This window comes from Leopardus geoffroyi, chromosome A1 (assembly GCF_018350155.1).
Source record: "Leopardus geoffroyi isolate Oge1 chromosome A1, O.geoffroyi_Oge1_pat1.0, whole genome shotgun sequence".
NCBI lineage: Eukaryota > Metazoa > Chordata > Mammalia > Carnivora > Felidae > Leopardus > Leopardus geoffroyi.
Genome location: NC_059326.1, coordinates 10,648,746 through 10,675,835, shown reverse-complemented (window position 1 = coordinate 10,675,835; position 27,090 = coordinate 10,648,746). Strand labels below are relative to the sequence as shown.

The following is a 27,090-nucleotide window of genomic DNA, read 5'->3' as shown; positions in this document are numbered from 1 at the left end:
TGTGTATATATATATATATATATATATATATATATATATATATATATATGAAGAAACATAATATATGTAGGGTTTGGTCCTATCCATGGTTTCAGGCATCTATGGGCTGGGGTGGGGAGTTCTTGAAATGCATCCCCTGTGGATAAGGGGGGACTGCTGTCTTGGCTTACTTGGTTAGAGATGTGAATAAGCTGAGCTAAAATAGAGAACATAGAGTCTTAGGAAGTAGCTCCATTCTGGGAGTTTGATAAGACCAAATTTCAAAAGATAACAAGATCCCCACTTTCAAGTCTTCCCATATTCTGACCTGCTCTTTCAAATAAATAGAAAGTGAATATGCCTGGTGTCAGGTTTTCTCCACAATTTTCAAAGGCTGGCCTTATGAAGTAACTGATTTTGATCACGTTTTCAGGAAAACTCACTTTGCCTTTGGGCTGGGGCCTGATCCCAAGAAAGGAGACAAGTTATTTTAATCTCACAGTTTCACTTGTAAAAGTTCAGAAATCTGGTTCAGGCTTTCAAACTTTGTGAAGGTTTGAATTTACTCACTCACCAAGTTAAATATTTTTCTTGTTTTGTCTCTGCCTCATCCTACCAAGGTGGTTGAACAAAAGAGAAGGGTGGGGTCGGGGGATAGACTAAATCTCAGGCTTATTTTGATTTTTTTCCCAGTATTTTGAAACATCTACTGCCAAAAGACTCAGAATGTATGCGTGTGTGTGTGTGTGTGTGTGTATTTCTATATGGCATCTAACCATAAGAAAATGGGATGTGTTAGTAGCCTTGAAAGTAACACTCATGAGGAAAGAGTTCCTGCCTAGGGCTTTCCTTTATAGAAACCCCTCACCCTATGGCAAAAGATTATAGTAGATTTGAAAATAAACACCTTTTAAATGTGAACTCCAAACAGAAACATACAGTACAAGTTGATGGATTCATCTGAGTTGAATGGATTATTCTAGTTTGTGGCTTGGTAATGTTGAGTGAAATTCACTGATTCCAAATGCCTGAGCAGTTTATCTGACTCCCATTTTCACCCCACACCCAGGTCTTGGCTCCCCTTTCATTCTGTGTCTTTCTGTCTTCATTTTACATCAGACTCAAGTAGGGATTTTCTCAAAAACGCAGAAGCCTGGGCCCCCGTTATGCAGCTAACAGGCTCCCCCAAGGGATTCTCACACGAACCAAGTTTGAAAATCACTGTTCTAAGGCATTGTCGACTGCGACTCTACCTGGAATTTTTTTTCTCCAGTTCAATATACCACCAATCCCCCTAAATTTTAGAATAGTTCAATAATTATAGATTTGTAAAAAAAAATGTTCTTTTACAAGTGTTATTGGAATTTACCTCTCCTGGATAACTTGGTAAGTGAATTATTCTCCCCGGCATCCATCGTACTGTAAAGCCCAATAGAGTCTTCAGGGTGGCTCAGTTGATTGAGCATCTGACTCTTGATTTCAGTTCAGGTCATGATCTCATAGTTCATGAGATCGAGCCCTGCATCGGGCCCTATGCTGACATCACGTAGCTTGCTTGGGATTCTCTCTCCTTCTCTCTCTGCCTCTCTCCTGCTCTCTCTCTCAGAAATAAACAAACATTTACAAAAGCTTGATACCAAATGGCTGATACTTATATACAATTTATTATGTACCCTACACTGTCTAGGTATTGTACATACCTCCTTCAATCCTCACAGTATCCTCTGCTTTAAGTAATATTATCATCCCCATTTTCAAATGAGAAACTCAGGCCATGGGGAAGTCAAGTAATTTACCCAGCAGTCATGCAGCAGAGCCATATCTAATCAAGATAGAATTGATGTATTATCAGTCTTCCGGGCTTCCGGGCTTGTTTTTCTTTTCCCATAAGTAGGCAAATAAGTCAAGATTAAAATCACACAGAGAGAGCAAGAATCTAATTGTGAATCACTTGGGCCTTTGGCAAACATTAAAAGTCCCTCAAAATCCCTGACAATTCTGCCCTATAACCAAAGATGACCTTGGTGTTGAAGGCTTACCCAGTAGGTAATTTTATGTGTCATTGTGTATCAAATTATTCTAATCACTTATTGCAATCCCTTTCTCCTATGTGTAGAGAAAATCAAAAAACAAAACTAAACAAAAACAAACAAAAAAACTCCCAAAGACCAGAAGCCACATACACATAAAAGCCTGCATTGACCACTCTGCCCCCTAAGCATTTGTTCAGGACCAACTACAGGTGTTGTGATAGGTATTTCCAGGAACACGAACGTGTGGGAACCATCTCTGATAGCGACACTGTGAAATCCTAATTGATCTGAACAATGATTTAAAGTCTGCAGCAGCCATGTCTCAGGGTCTTGCACAAGACCATGGGGAAGGCACTCATCTCTGATTCCGGGCAACTCTCTGAGCTGCTTGGGTTTATAGACCATAAGACAGGATAGAACACCCTCCCAGGGAGGACTCAGTGAGCCTCATGAGAAAGATAGTGCCGGAACTGAAGTTGGACAAAATGAAAAGTCATCAAAGTTTTTCTAGGCAGAACCTAAAACTATTTCCATTAACTTTTAATTAAACGTATTCCTAGAGATAAACAATCCTCCCTCTGTACTCTTCATTAGAAATGAGACAGAAATTCTACTGGTAGTTAGTGATGAATGCTTATACTTAACAATTTTCATGCAGTTGTACTTATTAAATTATCTTTACTCCGGCAACTGTGTCTGCTGGAGACCCGGCTGCTTTAGGTAATTCATCAGCGACACCCAAGTTACAGATTTGACAGCCAAAGAGAAGAAGCTAGCATCCTGAGACTTAGCTTTGTTAAACCTAAAACAGAAGTCTGTAGCTAATATCTCCATGAAATTTTTCTTCATTTATTTGTTAGATATTCTGTGAGACTTGGGTACACTTGGTACATTTTCAAATTTTCCTTTGCCTCATACTATTTGCATTTTTAAAACAATTTCATGTAAATATAAGTAAAGCCTATTTTTCCTATAAATGAGAAGCTGCTATGTTTCCTAATCCCTCTTTAATTAAGGACTAAAACTATAGCTTGAATGATAAGATCAGAAAATGAGAAATAACCTTTTAGCAACTCCGTGTATACAGAATAATGAGTGAATGGTTTATGCTTTTTTGTGAGTGACCCCAGAAACCCACTTAAATCAACATGGAAAAGGCTTCCCTGAATCTCTGATTAATGTTGCACTTATCTGTGGAGACAAAGATACTAGTGATTAATAAAACAGACAGCAAAGTCGTATTTTTTTAAAGTTCTGGCATCTTAGCATTTTCAAATGCTGAAATTAATCTGAGGATTGATGATGAAGAAGGTTTGTAAGGCAGTTTTAGCTTACACATTTTGTGGGATAGAATTAAAGAGAGGAACTAATCTCCAAAATGGGAGAAAGGAGTCAGAGAGAGAGAGAGAGATCATAAATTCATTGACGCCCGTGTACTTGGTTTGCAGAATGGTCCAACATCTGGGATTTCCTTGCCATTGGCCTCGATTTATTGGTTTATTTGAGTTTCGCAGTTGGAGTATAAATTATGTCACACTCACTTAAACAATACTAGTTATACATTTTGTCTTCATTCATCAAATCTTCGATAACACGCAAACCCACCACAGCTGTCACCAGCCCGGCCACCGCCAAGAGTCTGTTTTCATCAGGACACCTAACATCATACCTTGTCATCATCTCATACACTCTGTGACTGTAGAACCACAAAGATAAAATAATAATGAATTTTAATCTTCACTTTTCCTATAAAATGTATATAATACATGAGTCCTGTAGGAAATAGGTTGTCTTGTTAAGGCTTATGAGAAAGCCTGAAAGTTATCAAAAATGGGAAGTGAATTTCTTTAAAGGGGTTTCTATTACAAAGTTGGATGGAGACTTCTGTCAGACTGAAAGTGGCTTAAACTAGCGCTGGATCTATTAAATGGTGTATTTTTATGTGGGGAGGGCTTTAAAATAGAGTTAGGTTGAAAATGTAAACAAAATCTCAAGATCTCAAAACTCTTTGACTACACTGTGATCCCACAATCCGGTCTGGTCACACGTTGCTCGTGTCTAACTGGGGCCACTGTTTCCTTCCTGCCTCTGGTTTCTCATTTATATGGCCGTTCTATAGCCTGCTGTTAGGCAAATATTTCTAAAATGCCATTTATTGGGGCACCTGGCTGGCTCAGTTTGAAGAGCCTGTGACTCTTGATCTTGGGGTCTTAAGTTCAAGCCCATGTTGGGCATAGAGTTTACTTAAAATAAAATACCACCTATTAAATTTCCTTCACATGGCTCAATAATATACATTGTCCCCAGCCTGGTCTTTCAAAGTTCTCTGGTATCTTCTCTTGCCCCACAAGCAACAGCATCTCAGAACTGCCCCCTTGGGGAAGAACCATCTACTCAGGTCAACTCATTTGCTTTGTAGTGCATATGGTACTCTTGCCATTCTGAATTCCTGCATCTGTGCTCGTGTGTGTGTGTGTGTGTGTGTGTGTGTGTGTGTGTGTGTGTGTGTATGCTCTTTCCTCAACCCAGAAGGTCACACCTCTCCCCCATACCCCTGTTTGGGCCTAGCCCTCCCTCGGCTACAGCTCATCCTCTCTGGATGTTTGCATCTCAGCTGATCTTTTCTTTCTTTGAATTCCCATGACCTTTACAGCCCATGCCTGAGCGCCCAGTCCTCTTAATGCTTCCTGTGACTGAATGATTTTTTTTTACCTCCTGAGCAGCAGGAACAGTCTCTGGCATGTCTCTTGTGTTTCTCACGACACAGGTGTGATGCTGAGAAGAGAGAAAATGTACAACACCTTTTGACTAATGCCCATATAAATTACATCATATCCGTTACTCAGTAATTAATAATTTCTAATTAATTCTATATGTACTGCCTCCATAAAAATCTGCAGATTATAGACAGCTTGAACTTGTAAGAATGGCCTAGGTACCATCATGTGATGTCCCCAAATCCTCCAGCCTTGCAGAATCATCTTCCCTTCAGCATGTATACTTAGATAGCTTGGCACTTGTCCCACAAATGATGGGAAACAGAGCATTGCCACCAGTGTTTCCAGGGATTCTCAAGGAGATTATGTTTCTCTAAGTCAGACCTTATTTCTTACCTCTGTAGAATTTTCCATTTCATTTGTGGTCCCCCCTCCCCTCTCTCTTGGTTTATTTATTTATTTTGAGAAAGAGAGAAAGCACAAGCAGGAGAGGGACAGAGAGAGAGAAAGAGAGAATCCCAAGCAGGCTCCACCCTGCCAGCGCAGAGCCAGACATGGGGCTCAGTCCCACCAACTCTGAGATCGTGACCTGAGCTGAAATCAAGGGCTTAAACGACTGAGCCACCCAGGTGCCCTGTGTTTCTCTCTTATGATTGATATTTGCTTCTCGCCTTATATTATAAATATGCATGGTTTGTCACTCTTGATTCCCACAAAGATTACTTATACCAGTTTCCTGTAGAAATATTTTATTCAAAAGTTTGTAGAGGGAAGAACAGGAGAATAATATTGCAAAGCATAGGACAAAATTTGCAGTTAAATCTTAGTCTCCGATCCCTCTCAGCACTGCTGATATTCTCTCCCTTCCCACCTCAGGGGATTTCTTGCTGGCTGCTACTCATCCTCAGTCCTTGATCTGCCCCCCAGCTTGACTTCCATTTCTTCCTTCCCAGACTGCTTCTGGAACTTCAAAAATCCCACACCCACCTCTCCACTTTTTTCCCTAACCTATTCAGACCACTTTCTTCTTCCTCAGTGGAGAAAGTCATCAAGATGTTTAACACTGTTCTCTCATGAACATGAATCCTGCCATTAGCATGAAAATCGTTTAGTCTTAATAATCCTTCAAACTTTTAAAGGAGAAAATTAGTATATATGTTAAATCATTTTTCTGATTCTTTCTTCAGTATTTTCTATTATTTCAGGTGCCCAGAGCTAGTGGGCAATTACTTATTTGCGGTGAGATTAGATTGTTGAGCCCAAATTTCTTTTATGTAATGTTCAGCATTTTCCCTTAAGCTTCAGTCTTCCTGCAAATCAACCCAGGGATTTTCTCCAACTTTCAGATGCACCAAGTAATGAAAACTTAACTTTAAAGTATTTGTTGTGATGTGTTATCTGGGAAATACTCTTGATAATGGGGTTTGTTTTCTCTTGGCCCATCCAGGTCATTAAAGAGATGGGTAGCTCTTGATCTTACAATGCTTCATCTTGTAGATGTTTCTTTGACTCATTAGAAAGCCCATAAAAACTTTCTTGGTGATTAGGTAGAGGGGGGAAAAAAAGAAACGATATTCTTCAGTATTAATCAAGATATATGGCAGAACACATAGAACTTGAGGTGCCGGGTGACAATTTCAGCCACCATACATGTAAGAAAGAGTTAAGAAGCCAAATCAGTGGTAGGGGGGCTTGAGGACATTACCAAGAATTAATTAATATCAACTAGGCATTAAGTGGAGGATTCCAGAGCTGGAAGCCAGAATCAAGCTGGAGCAGGCAACTGAGGTATAGAGGTTGAAATACGAAGCAAGACCTCACTAACATTTGTAGGGCCCAGAATCAGGGTACAAATGTAGGCCCTCACATGTGTCTAAGTACTTAAAGGTTGTAATAAATCCTTGAACAAACTATTAAAAGAAAGATGTTTTATTCTCCTACCTTGACAAATGTGCCTTCCTAACAACTTGGAAGGCTAGATTTGAATTCAAAATTCTCAAACTCCTCAGAGTTCTACACTACCATATGGTGGCACAGAGAGAGAGCTGGTCCAGCTCTTGCTTCCCAATAGTTCCCTCTCTCTCCTTACCCCCAGCTCAATTCAGAAGGATGAAGAGACTTGTACACATGCCTGGGGTCAACCCAGCCTCTCGTATCCTCACATCATCCACCCACCTTGTAGTCACCCATTCCTCAGCTGTCTGGACCTATGGTTTTACATCCAGGTAATGTCTGCCTCAGAGAGACAGGCCCAGCTATGAAGCACACACATTTTTTTAAAGTGGGCTTTGGGCTGTTTGGACGGGAGATCCTGAGGTGCTGTGTACCTGAAGCATGTTGCAGAAGGAGCCTGTGTTTCCTTGACTCTGAGTACTCCTTGCCTTATGGGATGAAGTACAGCCTGAAGAAGTCAAGAACAGGAGTACCAGGCCCAAGACTGGGTCCCTCTTAACCAAATTTAATGGCAACGTTGACAAAAGGAATTGCCCATCAACCAGGAGAACTAGGAAAGCCTAGTTGAGTCAAAGGAACTAAGCATCATGGTGTAAGGCAGAGGTCCCAGGTAAATCAACTGGAAGATTCTTACATCTCTAGTGTTAACCTAAAATTGGTTCCACTCACCTGTACTCCAGTTACTTTTTAATATGGATGAGTATCACAGCTTTTAGAATCCATCACTCATTTCTTATGCCGTAAACCTCTTTCTTGTAAGGTCCTCACCAAGTTCCCCACTGGAATAGTGTCTTTCACTATATTTCCTCAAAAGGGTCTTGAGGACGTATGATGGCAAGAAGTGACCTGCAGGGAGTGAAGGAATGGTCCAAAAGAAGATATATGCTGGTCAAGTTGACAACCATAAGAGATCTATAAGACATGTAAGCATTCTCTGGAGAGTTTCTGAAATTATTGGGGAGAACTGATAAAAACACTGGTTTTCCTATAGTTATACAAAATGGAGCCTCAATAAATGTTAGTTTGGCATTAAAGGGAAGGATCCCTTCAAACATCTGGGAACAAAAATACTAAGTGTTGGCAAATGGGTAGAATAACAGGAACCTTTGCTACTGGTGGGAGTATAAATTGGTCTGGCCATTTTGGAAAAGTTGTGTATTATTTAATAAAGTTGTACGCACAGATTCTCTCTAACCTAGCCAGTCCGCTTGTGGTATATATCCTGCAGTAATGCACATATGTATGCACCAAGAACATGTATAAGAATATTGTAGTATGAGCCCTGAGCAGGAAACAACCCTAATATCGTTCAACGTTAGGTTGGATAAGTAAAGTATGCATAATCATCAACAAAATTGTATGTGGGACTGAAAATGAATGAATTACTGCAACATACAACATGGATATATCTCACAAACATGCCATTGAGTGAAAGAAATCAGACAGCAAAAAAACGCATATTGTAAGATTCAGTGTATATATAGTTCGAAAACAAAACTGAATTATATCAGCAGAGTCAGGATAGTGATTACCTTTGGGAACAAGGGGAAGGATGGCAAGTGGGAGGGACCTAAGGATGATTGGCTGTTCTCTCTTTCTTGGTGAGCACACAGATGTTTCATTAAGACACGGGTTCATATTTTGTACCTTTTTCTATGTGTATTATACTACAATAAAGAGTTTTAAAAAATTGGGGAATACAATCTGATACCAGATAGCATTATTTTGTGCGTGTTCTCAGTTTTGATCATGAGCATAGGCCTTTTTTTCCTCACTTCTGTCGTAGTAGAAAGGAGTTTGCTCCAAGGAGCAAGAAATGATTCTTATTTTTCCCCCAAATGAGGGTCATATGTTAGAAATGGAAACTTGGAAAATAAACACAGCAATCCATGGGGGCTTTTAAAAGTTGAAATCAAACATAATCAAGAAAAGTTGGTAAAACCCCATCGCAAAGAAAGCTATCTGCTTACCCCTAGCTCTTTTGTTTTCAGGGTGTTGTCTTTCCTGGTAAATTTGATTTTACAGCTAAAGTTTTCAAAACATGAAACTGGATCTCTGGGAAACAGAACAAACAACAAAAATGGGAGGCCTGGGCTGCTTCCTCCTATACCTGCCTCCCACTAACATGGAATTTTGCCAAGGAAAAACGAATAACTTCAACTTGGATTTGAAACTCATTAAAGTCCCTTCTGAACAATCAGGATGGATTTCCTCTCCTCCCCCTATAGAAAGGCAACAGCAAACAGCCTTGTCTGACAGAAACTTCCAAGAGTAGAAAATCAAAGGCCATTGGCCCATGGAGACTGGAAGAAATTTTGAAGGCAGAAAAATTGAAACTGGCAATTCTGTTGTCATGGCCAAATGAAACCTCCAGAGAGAATCGGGGGGAAAGGAGGGGGATAGAATTTTAATGGTCCCAGGAGAGCCAAAATGTGTCGAATCGTGTTCCCCATCCACAACTGGGTGGATGTAAAAGTCCTTTCCCTAAACATAGGCATAGAAATAAAAACGGAAAGAGAAGACAGCTTTAACATACTCTGGGCTTTGGAGTCGGTGTGTGATTAGTGACTGTGTGAATTTGGTGACAAACAGGCCAGCAAATAAATGGGAAGCAGTTGAGTATTCTGCAGGAAACTGTATTTAAGTTGTCATGGGGTTTTAAACCTCTCTCTACTGTTTAGTTGTGTGACCTTGGTTACTTCATCTTTCTACACCTTAATTTCTTCATACGTAAAATAAACATGATATTAGTACCCACCTGGTAGGGTAATTATTAGGATTAAGTATGTAGGCTTTGTAAGGCACTCAGCACAGATGCTTGCGCATAGCCAATATTTGGTATATATTACCTGTTTGCTAGACCATGCAATATGTAGCAGACATCATTAGATTTAAAGGCAGAAATTGGCCACGCACAAGTGTAGATGGATAGCCCTGAAGTCACTTTGTAGTCAATCTGCTCCTAATACAAGCCAAGTATTCACCAAACAAAAGGAATATTCTCCTTGAATAAAACACTCGGCAAGCTACAGCGCTGCGATTTCCAGAGGCAGGTCTTGCAACATGCAGCGTTCAGGCCAATAAATCTTCTTGAGATGACTTACCATTTCTCAGGAAAGAGAGGAAAAACTAACGAGAGTGGGTGGAAGGAAGTGTCAAGAGTGAGTGGGGGAGTTAGCAAAAGTGTAGTGACCAGAAAAGCTGCAATAAATTATTGCAAAGTAACACAGCGGCCCCAGTTGTGCTATTTGTGAGGCCTCAATGCCACTGAGGAGGACAGAAGCCGCAGGCTTTACAGGAAAGGGATAGTTTCGCAAGAGCAGGAAAGCTTTCCTTTCTTTAGGGGTGCGTTGGTAAAGATATTGGGTGGGAGTAGCATTACAAGGATTTAAAGGGGGGCAAAAGAACTGTTTGCAGTAAAAACGAAAATGCTGCACTGCCATATGCAGTTAATGAGTATTAATAAGTCATACTTTAACTATTAATTAGCAATAATATTTGAGAACAGAAAGTAAGAGATGTATGGTGGCCAATCCTAAATTGAAGGTGAAATGTGATGGTTTTTTGTTTGATTTTTGGTTGTTGTTGTTGTTGTTGTTGTTTTTGCCAGGTTTGCATCTAGGGTGGGTGTCTGGGATGATTATAATGACACAGATACCAAGTTCTGGAGTCAGAAGGCAAATCGCTGATCTGAACTAGAACCCACTTCCATTCTGCCAAAGAAGCATCCCCTAGAGTAGCTGTTCGCAAAGTGTGGTCCCTGGACCAGCAGCCTCAGCATCCCCTGGGAACTTGATAGAAAGGCAGATTCTCAGGCCCCACTTTCATAATGACTGGTTTTACATCTATTTTTAAAATCATATGGAGGGGTGCCTGGGTGGCTCAGTCAATTAAGTGACTGACAGACAATTAAGCAACTGACTCTTGGTTTGTAGCTCAGATCATGATCTCAGGGTCGTGAGATCAAGTCCCACAACAGGCTCCATGCTTGAGTGTGGAGATTGTTTAAGATTCTCTCTCTCTCTCTCTCTCTCTGCCCCTCTCCCCCGCTGGCACCCTCTCAAAATTAAAAAGAAATCATATGGTTAACTAAGAAAAGTAGTTACAAAATGAAAATTCAAGATGGCTAGCTTTTATATTTAATTATGTAGTTACCTTTACTCGATTCCTTTATTTCTTTGTAAGGCTCCAAGTTATATCTGGTTCTTTTCATTTTTACTGAAAGATTTCCTTCGTCATTTCTTGTCGGGCCTGTCCAAGAGCAGTGAATTCGCTCCACTTTCGTTTATCCAAGAATGTCTTCGTTTTCTCCTTCTTTTTTAAAAGACGGTTCTGACAGAGGATTCTTCGTTTTGTTGTTTTTTGTTGTGATTGCTGTTGTTTGTTTTTTGGGTTTTTTTCTTCGGCCCTTCAACAATGTCGTGTTATTCTCTTCTGGCCTCCGTGGTTTCTGACACGTTTGTAGGACTACAGACTCTGCCTATGAGAAGTCTGTCCTATGGTTTGGGAATAGTGTCTTTCTTCTTTGTCTTTCAACAATTTGATTATAGTGTGTCTAAGTGTGGTGGTCTTTGCATTCATCCTTCTGTAATTTGTCCAGGTTCTTGAATACGTAGATTCATGTATTTTTATCACATTTGTGAAGACTTTAATCCATGTTTCTTCAAATGTTCTCTCTGCCCCTTTCCCGCCTTTTCTCTCTCCCAAGCTTCTATTTTGTCTATGTTGGTATAATTGATGGTGTCTCAAAGGTCTGTTGGGTTTTGTTCATTTTTCTGCATTCTTTTTCTTTTTCTGCTCCTCACCCTGGGACTTTCTTTTAAGCTTTCAGCAACATACTCATTTGTGGGCGAAGAAATTCAGGTAAATTTGTCAGTTCCTTGTACTGTTTTATGGAAACCATCCTTTCAGGCCACAGAAAATATAATTTGTACAGTATCTTATTTCTCTACCATATGTTCAGTGTAATTAGATTTTCCAGATGCCTAAAAGTCTTGTTGTGAAAACTTAAAAGAAGTAAGTTTGGTTTTTGTTTATTAATTTGTTTCGCTTTTTAGACTTCACATGTAGTATTTATTTAAATATAATACTTATTTAATATTATTTAATATTTATTTAATTTATATTAATTTATATTTAATATAATTTAATATATAAATTATGATATATATCATTTAATATAAATTAATTATAATTTAATTTATAATTAACATTATTTAATATTTTTTAAATATAATAGTTGTCTTTGACTGACTTATTTCACTTAATACCCTCTAGATCCATCTACACCGTTACAGATGGCAAGCTCTCATTGTTTTTTATGGCCAAATAGTATTCCCCTGTGTATACATACTACCTCTTCTTGACCTTCATCTATCTCGATGGACACTTAGGTGGCTTCCATGTCTTAGATATTGTAAATAATGCCGCGAGAAACATTGGGGTGCATATATCTTTCCAAATTAGTCTTTTTGTTTTCTTTGGGTAAATTCCAGTAGTGGAATTACTGGATAATATAGTGTTTTTAAGTCTTTTGAGGCAACGCCATACTGTTTCCACAATGGCTGCATCAATTTATGTTCCCACCAACAGTGCACAAGGGTTCCTTTTCTCCACGTGCTTGCCAACACTTGTTATTTCTTGTCTTTTTTATTTTAGCCATTCTGCTAGGTGTAAAGTGATATCTCGTTGTGGTTTTTATTTGCATTTCCCTGATGATTAGTGATGTTGAGCATCTTTCATGTATCTGTTGGCCATCTGTAAGTCTTCTTTGGGAAGATGTTTATTTAGGTACTCTGCTCATTTCTTCATTGGATTGTTTGGGGATTTTTTTGTTTGTTTGTAATGTTGAGCTCTGTAAGGTCTTATATTTTGGGCATTAACCCCTTATCAAATACAACATTTGCAAATATATTCTTCTATTCTGTAGATTGTTTGTTCATTTTGTTGATATTTTCCATCACTGTGCAAAAGTTTTTATTTTGATACAGTCCCAATATTTTTTTCTGTTTCCCTTGCCTGAGGAGACATCTAGAAAAATATTTCTACAGTCGATAATAAAAAAAAATACTGCCTATGTTTTCTTCTAGAATTCTTACAGTTTCAGGTCTCACATTTAGGTCTTTAATCCATTTTGAGTTTATTTTTGTATATAATCTGAGAAAGTTTTCCAGTTCCATTTTCTGAATGTAGTTGTCCAGTTTTCCTAACACCGTTTATTGAAGAAACTGTATTTTCCATATTTTATATCCTTGCCTCTTTTGTCATAGATTAACTGCCCATATATGCATGGGTTTATTTCTGAGCGCTCTATTTTTTTTCCCATTGATCTATGTGTTTATTTTGTACCAGTACCACACTGTAGTGTATCTTGGAATCTGGAATTGTAATACTTCCAGTTTTTTTCTTCTTTCTCAAGGTTGCTGTGAGTGTTCAGGGTCTTTTGTGGTTTCATACAAATTTTAATATTGTTGTTTATATTTCTGTGACAAATGTTTTTGGTATTTTGATATGGTTTACATTGAATCTATAGATTACTTTGGGTAGTATGGACATTTTAACAATATTAATTCTTCCAATCCCTGAGCAAGGAATACCTTTCCATTTGTTTGTGTCTTCTTCAATTTCTTGCATCAGTGTTTTATAGTTTTCAGAATGCAGATCTTTGGGGGCACCTGGGTGATTCAGTCAGTTAAGCTTCCAACTCTTGATTTCAGCTCAGGTCATGATGTCATGGTTCATGGAAGTGGGCCCCTCCCTCATCAGGCTCCATGTTGATAACATGTTATCAACATGGAGTCTGCTTGGGATTCTCCCTCTCTCTCTCTGTCTCTCTGCCCCCCCCCCAAATAAAAATAAATCAAATTAAAAAAAATAATGCAGATCTTTCACCTCTTTGGTTAAGTTTATTCCTAGGTATTTTATTCTTTTTGGTATAATTGTAATGGTATTTTAATTTCTCCTTCTGTTACTTTGTTGTTAGTATATAGAAACATAACTGATTTCTGTGTATTAATTTTGCATCCTGAAGCTCTGCTGAATTAACTTATTATTTCTGCTGGTCTTTTGATGGAGTCTTAAGGATTTTTTGTGTATAGTATCATGTCATCTGCAAATAGTGACAGTTTAACTTCTTCCTTACCAGTCTGGATGGTTTTTATTTTTTTTTTCTTGTCTGGGTGCTGTGGCTAGAACTTCCAGTACTATATTGAATAAAAGTGGCAAGAATTGACATACTTGTCTTGTTCCTGATCTTAGAGGAGAAGCTCTCTGTTTTTTACAAATATGACGTTAGCTGTTAATTTTTCATATATGGATCTTCATTAGGTTGAAGTGTGTTCCCTCTAAACTCACTTTGTTGAGAGATTTTATTATAAACATTAATTGAATATTGTTGAATGACTTTTCTGCACCTATTGGGATGATCATATGAGTTTTATTATTTGTTTCGTTAATGTGATGTGTCATATTATTTGCAAATATTGAACCATCCTTGCTTCCCCAGAATAAATCCTGCTTGATGATGATGAATGATCCTTTTAATGTTTTGCTGAATGTGGGTTCCTAATATTTTGTTGAGGATTTTTGCATCTATGTTCATAAGGGATATTTGTCTGTAGTTTTCTTTTCTTGTAATATCTTTGTCTGGTTTTGGTTTCAAGGTAATGCTGGTCTCACAGAATGTATTTACAAGCTTTTCTTCTTCTTCTATTTTTTATAATAGATACTAAATCTTCTCTGAGAAGAATAGGTATTCTTTCTTAAATGTTTGGTAGAATTCACCGTGAATAGATCTGGTTCTGGACTTTTGTGTGTTGGAAGTTTTTTGATTACCATTTCAATTTTGTCACTAGTGATTGACCTATTCAGATTTTCTATTTCTTCTGGATTCAGTTTTGGACGATTATATGTTTGTAGGAATTTATCCATTTCCTCTTGGCTTTCCAATTTGTTGGTATATAATATTTCATACTATTCTTTTATAGTCTTTTGTATTTCTGTAATTTCAATTATTCTTTTTTGGTTCTGATTTTGTTTATTTGGGTTCTCTTTTTTCTTAATGAATCTGGCTAAGGATTTATTAATTTTCCTTATTTTTTCAAAGAACAAGCTCTTAGTTTCATTGATCTTTTCCATTGTTTTTACTCTCTATTTCATTCATTTCATTTACTTCTTTATTATTCCTTCCTTGCACTCATGTTGGGCTTTGTTTTTTCTTCTTTTTATGGTTCATTTAGGTGTAAGTTTAGATTGTTAATTTGAGTTTTCTTGTTTCTTGAGGTAGGCCAGTATTGCTCTGAATTTCCCTTTTAGAACTGCTTTTGCTGCGTCCCAAATATTTTAGAGTTATTTTCATTTTCATTTGTTTCAATGTATTTTTTAAATTTCTTCTTTGAGAACTTTGCTGACTCATTGGTTATTTAGTAACATGTTATTCAAACTTCACATACTTGTGGGTTTTTATCTTATGATTCATTTCTAGTTTCACACTGTTGTAATTGGAAAAGATACTTGATAATTCCGTTTTCTTAAATGTATTGAGATTTGTTTGTGTTCTAACATGTGCTCTACCCATGGGAATGTTTTATGTGCCCTTGAAAAGGGTTTGTATTCTGTCCTTTTTGTATGACATGTTCTGTATACATCTGTTATCTCCATCTGTGAAATGTATCATTCAAAAACACTCCTCATTGATTTTCTGCCTAGATAATCTATCTATTGTTGCAAGTGGGATGTATTATATTATGGTCATTTTCTTTCTTTATATTTGTTAATATTTGTTTTTGTATTTAATTGCTCTGATGTTGGATGCATAGATATTTATAATCCTCTTGTTGTTGATCCCATTATAATTATGTAATACCCTTCTTTGTCTTTTGTTACAGTCTTTGTTTTAAAGTCTTTTTTTTCTGATGTAAGTATTGCTATGCTGGAGGATTTTTTTCACTTCCATTTTCATGGAATATCTTTTTCCATCCTTTCATTTTCAGTCTGTATGTATCTTTAGGTCTGAAGTGAGGCTTTTGTAGGCAGCATACTGATGGGTCTTTTTTTTTTTTTTTTTTAATCTATTCTGTCATCCTATGTCTTTAGATTGGGGCATTTACACAATTTATATTTAAAGTAATTTTTGGTAGGTATTATTTATGTATAGGCATTATTTATAGATAGGTATTATTTATCACCATCTTATTAATTGTTTCTGATTGTTTTTGTAGTTCAATTCTGTTCCTTTATTCTTCTCTTGCTCTTTCACTGTGATTGGTGAGTTTCTATATTATTGTTTGGCTTTTTCTTTATTTTGTCTTATTTTTTATTTTGGTGTGTGTGTGTGTGTGTGTGTGTGTGTGTGTGTGTCTGTTATAGGTCTTACATTTGGGGTTATCATGAGGATCATATATAACATCCTGACTATAGCAGTCTATATTAAGTTGATGGTCATTTTAGTTTGAAGACATTCTCTGTTTTACCTTCCCTTCCACATTTTATGTATCGTTGTTGTAGTTTACTTCTTTTCATTCATAATTTTGTATGTCTAATTATGACTTTTTCCTTTCCACTTAAAGACGTCCATTCAACATTTCTTGTAAGACTGGCTTAGTAGTGATAAACTCCTTTAACTTTTGTTTGTTTGGTAAACTTTTTATCTCTCCTTTAGTCCTGAATGATAACCTTGCCTGGTAAAGTAATCATGGTTTATAGATTTTTTTTTTCCCCTTCAACACTTTGAATATATCATGCCACTCCCTTCTGGCCTCCAAATTTCTGCTGAACAATTAGTTGGTAGCTGGTGGGATTTTCCTTGTATGTAAATTCTTGCTTCTGCCTTGCTACTTTTAAAATTCTCTCTTCACCTCTAATCTTTGACATTTTAATTACTGTGTGTTGTGATGTGAACCTCACTGGGTTTATCTTGTTTGGAACTCGCTCTATATTCTGAATCTGGATGTCTACTTCCTTCCCTAGGTTAAGGAAACTTTGTGCTATTATTTCTTCAAATAAATTTCTGCCTCTTTCTCTTTTATCCTTCTGGGACCCCTATAAGGCAAATGTTTGTTTGCTTGATGTCCAAGTGGTCCTTTAACCTATCCTAATTTTTTAAATTCCTTTTTCTTCTTGCTTTTCAGCTTGAGTGTTTCCATTACCCTGTCTTCCAGATCACTGATCCGTCCTTCTGCATCCATTAATCTGTGGATTCCCTCTAATGTATTTTTTGTTTCAGTTATTGCATTCTTCTACTCTGACTGGTTCTTGTTTATATTTTCTATCTCTTTGTTGAAGTTCTCAGTATGTTCTTTCACCCTTCTCTTCATTCTGGTGAGCATCTTAACAATAATTGCTTAAACTCTTTATCGGGCCTATTGCTTATCTCCATTCACTTACGTTTTACTTTCTTTTTCCTGAAATTTTGTTTTGTTCTGTTCTTTCATTTGGAGCATATTCCTCTTTTCCCCATTTTTACTTGACTTTCTGTGTTCATTTCGATAAATTAGGTGGAACAATTATTTTTCCTAAACTTGAAGGAGTGGTCTTGTGTATGGTCATCCCTTGTGTGGGCTGTGTGTGTCTGGTGACTTTCTCTGGCTGGCTGAACCTGTGGCTGGCATGGGTTGTGGGGCACTCTGTGCTGGAGCTATTTTGGTGGGATAGCTGGAGCTGAAGTGTGCATTGGCCAGGGCAGTCCTGTGGCTCTCCATTCAGAGGGTGTCTTGACAGGACAGCCAAAGTGGGTGCACATGGGCAGAGCAGGTTTTAGGGCTCTACGTGGAGACAGTACCCTGGTAGGACTGCTGCTTCTGAAGCTGAAGAAGGTGTAAGCTGGGTTATCTGGGACTCTTTGCCCAGAGGGTGTCCTTGCAGGGTAGCTGGAGCCAAGGTAGAGCACAGATTGGGGAGTCCTAGGATGCTCTGAGCCGGGGACACCCTGGCAGGACAGCTGTAGCTGAAGGGGGCATTAGCTTGGGCAATCCCAGGGCTTTTTCCACGGAGGCTGCTCTGGAAGGACAGCTAAAGTTGAAGTGGATGCAAGTTAGAATGTTCTGAGGCTTTCCACACAGGGGAAAAGGACAGGACAGCTGAAGCTGAAGTGGGTGCAAGTTGAATGTCCCACCATGCTCAGCACAGGAGGTCCCCTGGTGGGGGTCTGGAGCCAAGGAAGGCATGGGCCTGAATTTCCCATGGTGCTCTGTACAGGGGACACCATGGTGGGGTGGCTGCAGCAGAAGCAGGCATCAGCTGGGAGGTCCTGGAGCACTCTTCACCAGGGGTGCTGTAGCAAGCCATCTGGAGCCAAAGTAGTACAGGCCTGGAGTGTTCCAGGGTGCTTTGGGATTGTGTCAATTTGGTATGGCAGCTGGAGTTGTAGTGAGTGCTGACCATGGGTTTCTCAGTGTGCACCACCCTGGGACCGCCTCGGTAGGATGGCTGGGGCTGGTGTAATCTAGAGACCTGGGACTCACTGAGGCAGTAAGCCAGTTAGCGTGATAAGATTCTGTTGAAGTCCAAGCCATCAAGGTGGAGGAGGAACAAAAATCATGGCGTTCACCAGCCCTTCTGACCAGGAGAGAGTTCTAGCAGCTCCTCCACTGTTTACATCTAGTTTCTCTATATTCTAGTTGCTCTTTTTAACTGAGGCTTTTTATCTTTCCCCACTGGGGTCCAGGGCAGACAAATCTGCTTGTGGCTCCTCAGTACTGTCCCTTCCACTGTAGTTCACGGCATCTGGGGTGAGGGTTTCCTTTATCTGTGTCCATTTTTCTTGCCTTCCTCTTTGTTTTATTTTGTTGTTGTTGTTGTTGTTGTTTGGTTTTTTGTTTTGTTTTGTTTTTTGTTTTTTGGGTTTTGGGTTTTTTTGGCTGTGCAGAAGCCGTTCGGTCAGCCCTCAGTTCTTCAGGAGGAATTTCTCTGTAAATTGCTGTATCTGTGGAGGAGGTGAGTTCAGGATCTCTCTGAGTTGCCATCTTGGGCCAGAACTCTCCTAGGCTGGGAGACCTAAAAAGCACTTATCTTCAAGTTTGGTGATGCATTTTTTCTGCCTGCTCAAAGCTGCTATTGAAACCCGCTAGTGAGTTTTTCGTATCAGTAATTGTACTTTTCAGTTCAAGAATTTTTGTTTGGTTCCTGTTTATAATTTCTGTCTCCTTATTGATATGTTCTATTTACTTGTACGTATCTCCCCTGGATTCCACTAGCTCTTTGTGGCTTCCTTTAGCTCTCTGAGTACATTTTAAACAGTTGCCTTAAAGTCTATGTCTATCAAGTATACTGTCTCTGCTACCGTAAGGACCTACCTCTTATTGAGCTAATCCTATCTATGACTCTGGATTGGCCTATCTCTCCAGATTTTAAGGTGTCAGTTTTCCCTGTGACCTCAGTTCTTTGATATTTAGTTTGCTGACTGTTTTTGGTTGTTTGTAAGCCTAGAAATGATGACTTCCAAGCAATCTGCATATGGAAGCTGAAAATGGAAGTTTCTTCCCATTTGTATTGTTTTCCTTTTTGTTCTCTCCATTTTTTATTTCTCTGTTTTGTTTTTTTTTCCCCTGTCTTCCATTTGGTAACTTGAAAATACTTTAAAATTACATTTTTATATCTTAGAGTGATTTTGAGAAAATCTTTCTGTATCAGTGTTTTTTATAGTTCTTCCTCTAATTATTCAATTATATATGATGAGGGGTTTTTTCGGGGGGGGGGAGGGGAGGGTGATAGTGAGGTTCATGGAGTCCAGAGCCGACAAGCAAGAAAGAATTCTTGAAGACGTCATTGGTGCAAAAAGGTGATTTTATTGAAGCTTGGGGACAGGACCCATGGGCAGGAAGAGCTGCCCAGGGGCCATGAGGAGAAACTGGTTATATACTACTGAGTTGGGGGAGGTAAAGTCCAAGGGAAGTTTCCAGTGAGATTTTCATATGCTAAAGAAGACTCAGAATACTGGAGGTCTAGCTATTGTCAAGCTAAGGTTGTTTTTCCCTCTAGCAAAACATTAACATTAAGACAGTAGAGTTCCTATAGAAACATTTTACTCTGCCAGCCTCAAGTATTTGTCAATGGACTGCAGGTTATAAGGAAATTTAGTTCTATCTGCCACTTCCTTCAGCCTTTGTTTCCCATATCACTATGGAGGGGTGATGGAGACTTAGGTCCTGCAGGACTATGATCTCTATCAGTTTTCCATTTCTTTACCCCTTTCCTTTGTTCTTGGGCAGCAAAGAGTGCCCGAGAAATATCACACATATCCCACCTGCTTGGAAGGGGGATGTTTGTAGACTGTCAGCTTGCCTTATGCTCCCTCATCAATATAAACATAACAAGTGTAATGCACAATATATATGTTATATATTCATACATACACACACACATGTTCAACCAAGCTTGTAGTACCTATATTTTTTAGTTTTCTAGTTTCTGTGCTTTATCCTTTGGCATCTTAGGGTCTTGCAGATCCTGGAGAACTGCCCCCTCCAGGGCTGCTAATTCCTAGAAAAAGTAAACGATTTACCTGTAAATGTGCCTTTCATATGCAAGCCAATTAATCCAGTGCCAACCGCCCCCACCCATCACCTCCTGTATCTAGCTCTTATACCTCTATCCTCCAAACTACTGTCCGGCTGTCCTAACCAACCTAAGATACCAGACAGCTCAAGACAGCCCCTGTACCCTAGAGCTCCCTGAAATTATTCAAAGTAGCCGATACCATGCCTTGTTATACTGCTTTGCTTTGTTTTTCCCACAGAAACTACAGTAAAGACTCTTGCCCACATTTTCCCTGCCTCCTGACCAACCATGGTGCTTCCCCATGTGACCCTGCATGATGTGCCAAGCACCCTGTTTCTAGGAATCTGTAAGTATAAAAACTTACTCTTTCACGACAGTCATGTTTGTGTCTACGTGTCTTGCCATGTCTGATTAAAACAAATGCTGGGTAGTATTAAAACAGCGGTCTGCTAGTATTGACATTTACCAGTTAGAATCCCTCTCTCTTTTTACATGTCTTAACCACTCCCATTTATATAATGTGTCTCAACTATTTCCTCTACATACATTTGAAACTACCCAGACATTACTGTAATTTTGGATTTAACCATCAGATATCATTTTGAAAACTCAGTAGGAAAATTACCCATATATTTAGTCTTTCTACTATTTTTTTCATCCTTCCTGATATGGCAAGAGTGCTTCTGATGAGGGATCAAGGGGAAGGCTGAGGGTAAAACACAAGCTAACAACCCCCCCCCCTGCCCCCCCCCAGTGTGAGATATGTGTGATATTCCTCAGGGACTCCTGGATGCCCAAGGACAAAGAAAGGAAAGACAACAAATGATTAACTGATAGACATCACAGTCATGCAGAGCATGAGTCTCCATCAGTTTACAAATGTTTTGGTAAATTACAAGAAAAAGGCAATCTTATTAATAGCCTAATCTACAGGAACCTGTAGCCTCAGTTTCCTGGAGCCCCACCATCACCCCTCCATAGTGATATGGGGAACAAAGGCAAGTAGGAAATGGCAGGTAAAACTAAATTATAACCCACAGCTCATTGGCAACTACTTGAGGCAAATAAAGAATATAACATTTCTCCAGGAATCTCCTAATGTTAATGTTAATGCCTTACTAGAGGAAAAACCACCTTAGCTTGATAATAGCAAGGCCTCAGGTATCTTAGGAGTCCTCTTTAGCATATCAAAGCCCCTCTGGAGGCCTCCCTTTTGTCTTTACCTCCTTCCATTCCATTGTATGTAACCAGTTACTGTTTACAACCCCACTGTAGCTCTTCCTGACCTTGGATCCTGTTCTGTGCTTTAATAAAATCACCATTTTTGCCCCAAAAACATCTTTAAGAATTCTTTCTTGGCCAATGGCCCTGGACCCTAAGAACACCCATCACCTCAAAACTTAATCTCTTCTATTATCATTTCCTTTCTGGAAGAAGAGAACTTCTTCTTACAGCACCTGGGAAGTGTGTCACTGCCTTCTGTTCCCCATGATGTTTAGTGAGAACTTGGAGCCATTCAAATAGTTTTTCCATAGAGGTGGAAGTCATTTTTTTCCCAAGATTGACTGTGATGTGTTTTGGTCTGGTCTGATTCTTTGGGTATATCCTATTGGGGATTTGCTTAGCTTAGTGCATCTGTAGTTTTATATCTTTTGCCAATTCGGGAAGTTTTCATCCAGTGTTTCTTTGAGTGCTTTTTGAATTTCACCGTCTTCCCCGCTCCTTCTGAGACTCCTATGGCAAAAAGTATTTGATCTTGCACTATAATCCCACAGGTCTGAAGCTCTGTTCATCTTTTTTTTTTAAAGTGTATTTTATTTGTGTCACTAACATTGGGTAATTTCTGATATTTCTAATACTGTTCTACTTTTATATTCACTGATTCTTTCATTCTGTTTATTCGGCCTTGGAGCCCATCCACTATGTGTTTTACTTTACTTATATTTTCTTAGTTTTAAATTTGTATTTGGTTATATTTAGTATCTTCTATTTCTTTGGTAAGACTTTCTATATTTTTCCATTTTTTTTCAAGAATGCTCACAATTGCTCATTGAAGCATTATTGTAATAACAGCTTTAGAAATCTTTGGAAGATAATTCTGACATTCCTGTCATCTTGTTTGCATGTATTGGTTGAGTGTTTTTGGTTTTGGTTTTCCTAATTCAAGTTTAAATTTCCTGATTCTTTGTATGACAAGCTCGTGATGTTTTCATTGAAATCAGGATATTTTAATATTGTATTATGATATTTTGGATATTTTAGGATTAAATATCTATTAATAGAAGGATTAAAACCTTCTATTTTAGCCAGCTCCCTCTATACTACATTAGCAAGAGAAGAGGGGAAAGGTGATCCTGCTGCATTACTCCCTGCTGGAGTAGAAGTGTAGGTTTCCCACTGGTTTTCTATTGACAAACAAGGGGACGAGAGTCTTCTAGTTACTGGAGTCAAGGGGTGGGAGCTTCTACTCTCTGAACAGTATCTTCAGATAACACTCTGGCTGAGAAGGTTAAGAGTGTCTCATTTCTGCTCCCCCCATGGCCTCTAATTATATCACAGGGGAATATGAGTTTTGGGGATCACTCTCATTCTCTACTAGGCCTCCTCCAACATTATCCCTGTGTGTGGGAGAAGAGGAACTTCATTACTTCTCTGAGAAAATAGAATTCCAGTCTCCCCAGTGACACCATGGGGCTGAGTGGGCCTTCAGAATATCCTGGGGATGAAAATCCCATCTTTATACTTAGCTTTCTTTCATAACACACCATGGTGAGTGTCTTGGGGGTACCTTATTACAGCATGGCAAGGATGGAAGTCTGAGTTTTTCACTCTGCCTTTGTGGGCAAGGATGAGTGGGTCTCTGCCATATTTTCTGTGGTAGTTGGCTAGAGTAGAGAAATTAATATCTAATAGTTTTTAGTCTTACTAGGCTTTCCCTTTTCCTGTTTTTTGTTTTTGTTTTTGTTTTTTGTTTTTTGTGTTGTTGTTTGGTTTGGTTAGAGAGGGCTTTTCTTTTCTGCACTTACTGGTGTTTCTGGGTTGCCAGCTACATTGGCATTTGTTTTTTAAATAAATGTTTATTTTTCCCATTAAGTTATGAAGGGTTTTTTTTTTATAGGAAAGCCCAACTTTGCTTTTTAAAATTTACTTTGGAATCTTAGGTATTTGTCATTTAAATAGCTATTAATCAACTGAGAAGGAACTTTTGAAGGCAGGGGCTGTGTCTTATTGACTTTTCTCTGTGGAGTCTGGCAAAGCACCTAGAAATCCCACAAATATTTAAGAAGTTGAATACTAATAATTCATTAAAATATATGGTGAATTCATGCAAACAGTAAATATCAACAGAGATAAAGGAGAGAAACATGGCTTCCAGCAGGGGTTTTTAGTGAAATATACCAACAAGGTAGAATTTGAGCTCCACTTTAAAGAATGTGTTAAAATTTTAGAGGCATAGATGGAGAGGAAGATCATTTCATTTAGATGTAGGGTGAAGGTAGGTTCAGACACAGAAAAGCACCAGGCATTTCGGAGCCATTTTGTAGTTAAAAGGCTTATGAAGACAAATATTTAAGGCTTAAAATGCATGTTGCAGCTGACTAGGGAATTGTATTTTATTCTATGTGCAACAGCGATCCATTGTAGGCTTTCAGGAAATGCTTCCTTAATGTGTAAACACCACAGGAGCATTATTCCATATGTGATTGATGGTACTTCATTCTATGACATCAGGCACTTACAATTGAGACCAGCTTTTGCTTCATCATCTTGCTAGTATTTTTAAGTAACAAATGCACTTTTTTAGTCTTGGATCTTATTATGAATAATGTCCTACCACAACAAAATAAACAAAAACCCCTTCATATTACAAAATTTGAATAGCCTATCCTTTATAATAAAAGCATACAAAACCTTAAAGGTGGAACAAAATCTATTCAGTATCATGTCCTACTGGTGATGTGTTATTGAATGTAATGACCTTTTAAACTTTGAAAATTAATTAGTCTCTTTTTCCTACTGAAAGCAGATTTTGAAAGACAGACAGCATATATTGGTGGTTAAAATCTTGGACTCTTCCTCCGACTGCCTGGGTCTAAATGCCATCTCTGTTACAGCCATATAAACTTGAACAAGTTATTTAAACTCTGTAAGCAAGAATTCATTCATCTAATAAAATGAAGTTAGCCATTTTATTTGTTTTCTGTTACTGTGTAAAAATTATTGCAAATAGGGTAGCTTAAAGTCGTACCTTTCTTCGAGTTTTTTATTGTGGTAAAATGCATAAAACTGACCATCTTAACCATTTATAAGTGTACAGTAAAGTGTTATTAAATGCATTCATGGTGTAATACAACCATCAGCAGCATCCATCTCCATAAATCATTTAATCTTGTAAAAACAAATGTTGTATTATTAAACAATAACTTCCCATTCCCGCATCTCCAGACAAACACTGTTCTACTTTCTGCCTCTATAATATTGACTACTTTAAGTACTTCCTATAAGTGGCATCATATAGTATTTTTCTTTTTGTGACTGGCTTCTTTCACTTAGCGTGATGTCCTCAAGATTCACCCATATCACATCATATTGCAGAATTGTCTTCCTTTTTAAGGCTGAATAATATTCCATTGTATGTATATACTGCAGTTGGCTTATCCATTTATCAATTGATAGACTCTTGGGTTGCTTCTACATTTTAGCTATTGTAAATAATGCTGCTGTGAACATGGGTGTACAAATATCTACTTGAGACCCTGCCTTTAATTCTTTGGCAATCCAGAAGTGGGACTGTTGGATCATTTACTTAGTAATTATGTTTTTAATTTGGGGGGCAACTACCATACTGTTTTCCATAGCAACAATACCATCTTACATTCTTATCAGTAGAATAAAAGGGTTCCAATTTCTCTATATCCTAGTCAACACTTACTGTTTTGTTCTTTTGATAGTAGCCATTTTAATGGATCTGAGAAGCATCTAACTGTGGTTTCGATTTGGATTTCCCAAATGATTAGTGATAATGAGCATCTTTTCATGTGTTTATTGGCTACCTGTATATCTTTTTTAGAAAAGTATTTACTCCAGTATATTACCCAATTTTTAATTGGATTGTCTGGTTTTGTTGTTGAGTTTTAGGAGTTCTCTACATATTCTAGATATTAATCCTTGTTACCAGATATAAGGTTTGTAAATATTTTTCCTGTTCTGTGAATTATACTCTGTTACAGTGTCTTTGATGCACAATTTTTTTAAAATTTTATAAAGTCCAATTTTTATGTTTTGTTACCTGTGACTATGGTGTCATATCCAAGAAATATTTGCCACATCCAATGTGGCAAAGTCTTTGTCCAAGAGTTCCTCTTCTTCTAGGAGTTTATTGTTTTGGGTCTTACATTTAGGTCTTTTATCCACTTTGAGTTAAGTTTTCTACACAGTATCAGGTAAGGGTCCAACTTCATTCTTTTGTATAAGGATATCTAGTTTTCCCAGAACCATTTGTTGAAAGGACTGTTCTTTCCCCATTGAACAGTCTTGGCACCCTCATCAAAAATCATTGGACTAGAGGATGAGGGTTTACTTCTGGGCTGTCTATTCTATTCCATTGGTCTATAGTTGTCTCTATGCCACTACCATTTTGGTTTGATTGCTATCATTTGTACTCAGCTTTGAAATCAATAAGTATGCGTCTTCCAGTTTTGTTCATTTTTAAGATTATTTTACTCAAAATCTCCTAAGATTCCATATGGCTTATAGGCTGCATTTTTCCATTTCTGAAAAAAAAATACGAAAAAGTCATTGGGATTTTGATAGGGATTACATTGAATATGTAGATCACTTGAGTAGTATTAACATTTTAACAACTTTAAGTTTTGTAATCCATTAACATGGAGTGTTTCCATGTATTTATGTCTTCTTTAATTTCTTTCAGGAATGTTTGCAAGTTTTCATTGTACAAGTCTTTCACCTCCTTAGTTAATTCCAAAGTATTTTATTCCTTGGGACTGTTTATTCCTTGGGACTGTTTTTGTAATTTCCATCTCAAATTGTTCATTGATAGTGTATAGAAATGCAACTATTTTTGTCTTTTGGCTTTATATCCTGCTACTTCATTAAATTCATTTACTAATGCTAACAGTTTTTTTGTGGAATCTTTAGAGTTTTCTACATATAAGGTCATATCTGTGGACAGATATAAATTTAATTCTTCCTTTCCAATTTGGAAATTAGAAAATTATTCTTGCCTCCTTTCTCTGGGTAGAGATTCCAGTACTATGTGGAATCATATGGTTACAGAAGGCATACTTGTCTTGTTCCTGATCTTAGAGGAAAAGCTTTCAGTCATTCACCATTGATTATATTGCTCACTGTGAGTTTTTCATATATATCTTTTATTATGTTAAGATAGTTTTTTTCTAAGCCTCATTTTTTTTTTGTTTTTATTATGAAAAAGTGTTGAATTTTGTCAAATGCTTTTCCAGCATCAATTAAGATGATCATATTGGGTTTTTTTTTTCCTTTATTCTGTTAATGTGGCGTATTACATCAATTGACTTTTATTGAACCATACTTGCATTCCAGGAATAAACCCAACTTGGTCATGGTGTATAATCATCTTAATATGCTGCTGAATTCAGCTTGTTAGTTAGTTGTATAGCTATTTTTCTGTAAATATCCATAAGGGATATTGGTGTGTAGTTTTGTTTGTTTTTTGTAGTGTCTTCATCTGGCTTTGGTATCAGTGTAATAATACAAGTCTCATTGATTGAATTAAGAAGTGTGCCCTCTTCAATTTTGGGGGAAAAGTTTGAGTAGAATTGATATTAATTCTTCTTTAAATGTTTGGTAGAATTCATCAGTGAAGTCACCAGACGTACAGCTTTCCTTGGGAGATTTTTAATTATTGATTCAAT

General features: G+C 37.8%; 1 long non-coding RNA gene across 1 annotated transcript in view; it reads left to right on the top strand.

Moving 5' to 3' along the window:
* The first annotated feature begins 20,417 nt into the window (after positions 1 to 20,417).
* Positions 20,418 to 27,090, top strand: part of LOC123599417 — a 59,646-nt gene continuing 52,973 nt past the window's right edge. The window contains exon 1 of the long non-coding RNA XR_006713200.1: positions 20,418 to 20,522. This is a non-coding gene — a long non-coding RNA (uncharacterized LOC123599417). The remainder of the gene's footprint in view (positions 20,523 to 27,090) is intronic.